The sequence below is a fragment of the Mirounga leonina genome, unplaced genomic scaffold (assembly GCF_011800145.1).
Source record: "Mirounga leonina isolate KUSES-001 unplaced genomic scaffold, KU_Mleo_1.0 Mir_118, whole genome shotgun sequence".
Taxonomy (NCBI): Eukaryota; Metazoa; Chordata; class Mammalia; order Carnivora; family Phocidae; genus Mirounga; species Mirounga leonina.
The window spans coordinates 2,094,581-2,100,379 of NW_023270277.1; positions in this window are offsets into that span (position 1 = coordinate 2,094,581).

Here is a 5,799-nt window from a genome sequence, read left to right on the forward strand (position 1 = left end):
GGGCGGGGTCTGGGGAGGAGCCGCGCGAGGGGCGGGGTCTGGGCGGTGTGGGCGGGAGGGACCGCTAGAGGCCCCTCCTCTCGCCCCTCCTCTCGCCCCTCCTCGGCCTCGCAGCGGTTTGGGGGGCTGTCCCGGGCCCCTTGTGTGCAGTCGGGGCTGTCCAACCAAAGAAATAGGTGCTTGCCTCCTAACTGTCGTAGAGGCCGGAAGGACTGGCATTCCGCGATGAAAAAGAGAGCCGGGGCCGGAGGGAAGGGGAGCGCTCCACCCACGTGGGTGCGTGACCCCAGGGTGTCAAAACCTAATGCACTGGGAACCAGGGAGAAAATTTAGTCGTAAAGGCGATTTGTTAGAATTCTGCCCGATATTTGACTTTTTGCTCTGTAAGCAAAACAACTTTGAAAAGTCCTGTCCACTGGCAAGAATTGCTTTTCAAATTAACTTTAAACGACTTTAATTTTCTCTAGGTGTTCAGTTGGGCAAACCTTACCGAACACCTACTGCGCGCTGCCCAAGCCCGGGGAATGCACGGTGGAGTAAGACAGTCTGAGCACCGAGAGGAACCGCCGAGATGGGCACGTGAACGAGGAGACGACAGTGCAAAGCCACCAGTTTGAGAAGTGCGGGGCGGACAGTGAGACTGCGTGGGGGGTCCGGGACACGGTTTTGAAGGACAGAAAGTTCGTTCTCATGCATTAGGCAGAGCGAAGGAAGAAGGAACAGCAAAGGGGAGACAGACCTTGCTGTGGTCAGGTGTGTGCTTGTCTGTGAACTCAAAGGACATCCATTTAAAAAATTTCAACTTTCCTCATTTAAATTTAAATTGGCTAAAGTCCATTCCTCATTCCTATTTTTATTGCACTTCAAGATAGCTTCTTAAAAAAAAATTGTCCTGGGGCACCTGGCTGGCTCAGTTGGAAGAGCGTGGGCTTCTTGATCTCTGGGTTATGAGTTCGAGCCCCATTTTTGGTGTAGAGATTACTAAAAAAATAAATAAGCTTAAAAAATAATTTAAAAATTGTCCTTAAAAATCATTAATGATTGATCATGCTATCTCTTCTCATGTAGCTATGAAACCCAGAGATGCCCTGGCCACGGCTCTGGGGATGACCGCAGCCCCTCTTTCTACTGCAGTTCTTTCTGTCTTTACTCAAGGCCTTGGAGCGCCATGGGCCTCTGAGTGAGCTCAGGCTAGACCTTGGACAATTTATTTCTAGACTTGCTTTCTTCAGAGACATCACTAGCCCATCCTTTCCAGGTGACGACAGGTTCAGTTATGGACACAGATGGCACCGGAAGACCTGGTTGCAGGTTAGGAGGCTGAGTGGAAGTAGATCAGGGTAGTGGGCCAAAAGCAGAAGTCTTCACTCTAAAACTGTGAGCTGGGATGGTCAGTCCACTCTGAAATGTTGACAGTAGTACAGATTATAGACACAGCTGCACTCACAGTGTTCCCCTGAGGAGGAAGGAGGCTGGGCCCCCGTCAGAGTTCGGCCCACAGCTGCTGCCCCTCCCACTGGCTTGATCCTGGGCTCAGACCCACTTGGGACTTGCTTTTCCATGTAAAGTGGCTGGCTGTGGTCCTTTATCACAGGGCACTCATCATCCCTGTAAAATTGTAGGTTAGAATTATCTGAGTATGGTAAGAAAATCGCCCATGTGGCTTTCTGTAATTCCAAAACTGTTTCTTCCAGTGTTTCATTAACCAGTTACTCGTCTGAAAATCTTTTCTATCTTAATCTCTGGCTCCAAGTGTATGTGACTTTACCTATCCTGGCAAACACTGGCTCATTCTCAATACGGTACTGAGCACTGACCCAGAAAGTGATGAGACTCGACAGCACTCAAAATGAGTGAACTAAGTTTCACTGACACACACAATTACGGATAATTATTAGCAATATGATAGTAAGTGAATAAAGCAAGTCCCCGAGTGGAGATAGGACATCCTTCTTATAAATCTAAAAATGAAAATGAAAACATGTACTCCTTGAGTTACACATGCATGCAGAAAGCAGTAAATCTAAAGGAGAAGAAGAGAGGCATGTCCTCTAGGCCAGACATTACCGACATTTGCAAAAGGTAAATCAATGCTACTCTTCTCACTTTGGGGGTGAGGGATATGGTTATTTTTATTTTTATTTTTAAAGATTTTGTTTATTTATATGACAGAGAGAGACATAGCGAGAGAGAGAACACAAGCAAGGGGAGTGAGAGAGGGAGAAGCAGGCTTCCCACTGAGCAGGGACCCCAATGCAGGGCTCGATCCCAGGACCCTGGGATCATGACCTAAGCGGAAGGCAGCCGCTTAACGACAGAGCCACCCAGGCGCCGGGATATAGTTATTTTTAATAAGATAACTGATATTAACTTGAAATGGGTTTATTGTTTCAATGAGTAATTTAAAAATTTTCTCCATTTTATGTTGCATGCGGTAAATATCAATAGTCATAACCTACAAAAAAATTCCTCAAGGCCTTCAATAACTTTCAAAAGTCCAAAGAGTCCTGAGGCCAAAATCCTAGGAACTTCTGACCTAGAAGATAATTACAGATCAACACAGGAACACATGATAAATAATACATTCAAACTGTGTCCTTGTAATTCCAATTTACATTTTTCCTGCAAATTGTATTTTTTGAGTCAAAATTTCTACCAGTCTGTAACATGCTTCTGTAAAACACATTAGGAGTTCCCAAAATGTGTAATTTGGGATAGATAACAGTCTGAAGCCGTCCCTTGCTTCAGAAGTAGCACATTTGTTTATTAGCACCCTGCTGTGTGCAGACACCACGGAATCACTGTACACAGTCAGAAGGGACGTTCAGGAGGCCGGCACGATGTCCCAGGCACCGTGCTAAGTACTATATACACACAGCTCTATCTGAGCTGCACGTACTAAAGTCATCCCGTTTACCGACAAGAAAGCCGCGATTTCGACTGATCAAGTACTTTGCCTGCAGCCGTGAGGACAGGCAGGGCTGTGGCCAGGACTCCGACCCCGTCCAGCACCCATCCTGGTAAACCTAAGTCACGGTTCTCACAGTGGGGCCCTCAGACCAGCTGCAAAAACATCACCTGGGAGCTTGTTAGGAATGGGAATTCTGGGTCCTGCCCCACATCAGCAGGATCCAAACTCTGTGGGGAGAGGAGGGAGGGCGGAGCCCAGCAGTGTGTGTTTTAGCAAGCCCCCCCCCCACCCCGCCCCGTGGTTCTGAAACACACTCAGGTTTGAGGACACCCCTCCCCGCAGTAGCTGGCCACGCTGCTTCATTTCTGTGACTCTGTTCACTTCCCACCTCAGTCCTGTGAGGTCAACAGGCAGACCTCAGGTTTATTTGACAGAGAAACGGGCTCAAGGAGTTTTTGATGACTTGCCCAAAGTCACCTAGTTAGTTGTAGAACTGGAACGTGATCCTCAATCTTCTGGCTATCAGTCTGAAGCGGAGATCAGCACCAACGAGGAACCCAGGGCAGTTGGGTGAGAGCAGAAGCCAGCGAGCTCATTTTGCTGCCTTTTGTCAAGGAAGAGAGGTGAGCCCCAGAGCAGGGGTTCCCTCCATGGGCCCGGCCACTCTGACGGCAGCCCACCAGACTCCATCCCCTATAAGCCATGCACGGGGCACAAGGATCACCTGCTGCACTGAGGATCTTACAGCTCACGCCCTGAGGTCCTGGGGTTAAGACAGTCACCCCTCGAAGTTCCGTCCATCCAGAGTCTGCATGAGGTGTGGTTTGCTGCAAGAGTCAGTTCCTCATCTCAGTCCTTCACGTTCCGTCCATCATCCCACAGCCTCCTCCCACCAAGATACCAATGGCTGCGTGGTGGGAGCTTGGCCCTGCTGCAGGTAATATGGGGTTGCCTTTTCTGTAGAGGATTTTAAAATAATAATAAAACTAAATCAAAACTTTCTAAATGTTCTAAGTGATAAATGCACCATCCAGAAAAAAACCTTTCTTGTTGGTCTAAGTCTAAACAACCAGTTGTGGTATACTGAGTTTTAATTGTGTGTGTGTGTGTCTGTGTGTGTAGTTACCCATTTTTATTATAAATTTTTTTTTAAGATTTAAGTGTGCATGAGTGGGAGGGGCAGAGGGAGAAGGAGAGAGAATCTCAAGCTGACTCCACACTGAGCGCAGTCTGACTCGGGGCTTGACCTCAAGACCCTGAGATCTGGACCTGAGCCAAAACCAAGAGTCGGGCGCTTAACGCACTGTGCCACCCAGGCACCCCTATTATAAATCTTTAACAACATTACATTTTACGTGGACCTCCCAGTGCCACGGCTGGCTCCAGCCTGCCAGCACTCAGCGACAAGCGCAGCACAAGGCTGAGCGCAGCACTCAGCGACAAGCGCAGGCTCGGCTGCGTGCAGCTCGGGCGCCGGGCTCCCGCGTTTGGACGGTACGTCTGAGGCCAACAGCGGCAGCTCGGTGACTGTGAAGACAGAGAAGTCGGACTGGAACTTGCATTACTTCACAGTGTCATTCCCTGTGATCACTTGTGTTATCAGTTAGACAGTGAGTGGCAGTGACAGCTCCAGGGTGACAGATTAAAGGGGCGCCTGGCCGGCTCCGTCGGAGGAGCGTGCGACTCTTGATCTTGGTTGTGAGTTCCAGCCCCACGCTGGGCACAGAGATGACTGAAATAAATAAAAATAAAGAGCAGATTTTAGTTTGTATGTTAAATAGTTTACTGAATTTGAACGATGTCTTTAAGATTGAAATTTATTCTTTTTAAATATTAATGATTGATTTTAGAAGCGTGAATTAGGAAGATAATGATGACTAGGACATGGTGATAACTGAAAACACTTTTGACTGGAGAAGGATGCTAAGAGTAAGCCACTCGGCATCACACAGGCGGGGGACGCCCCTGCCCCCGCTAGCCCCTGACACAGGCACCCAGGTTCCTACTAGTTGTGGGTCGTATTCCCAGTCTCAGTCTGAACAGTTGCAGAAAATGCCCCCATGTAAGCCCCAGGAGCACGATTACCGAGCTAAGGGCATTTCAACTGCAGTCTTCTAGAGACAAGTACTTCTGTTACTTCCCTAGAGGTGACCTGTTACCAAGAACAATCCCAGGCAAAGTGTGACACCTGAGGATCATTAGGTCCGCAGGGCTTTGTCGATCGACTCGGACCTCCGGAGGCCCTTGGCTAAAGGGGGTGGGGTTACTGGTGTACTAGCACTTCTGAGAGGCTGTGGACTTCAGTGGAGTGCACGGGATGAGCGTACTGAAGGACCGAGGGTAGAAATGCAGCGAGTGTGTGACTCATATCCCCCAGACCTCTCCTGTTCTCCCCCAGCCCTGACCTGTGCAGCCCACACACACTGACTGCAAATTCCAGCTCTGTAATTTACTCGCTGTATACATTTGATGCATTCCCTAAAGTCTGTTCTCTCATTTGAAAACGGGGGATAATGACACCGTGTATGGTGGCTGTGAATACAGTGTGCAGCCTCTAATCTGGTCTGATACACAAGCGTGTTCCCAATGTCACATTACTTCTTTCATCCTGTACATGTTTCATGAAGGTTCATGAGAAGAACTGTGTTGCTTTTGGTGAAATATATTGAAGATGAGCAAATTATCAGTTTATGATAAAAATCAAGTGCATTCCTCTGTACCTTAAATATTAATATTTGAACAATTACCATTCATCCACCTGATAGGTGACCCATGTCTACAGATCAGATACTGTTACATAGGAAGAGTGACTTTGAAACTTTCCAGAAGCAGCCAGTGACCTTGCTTCATTATACGCAGTTGATTTTCACATTCATCGCAGGCTTGCA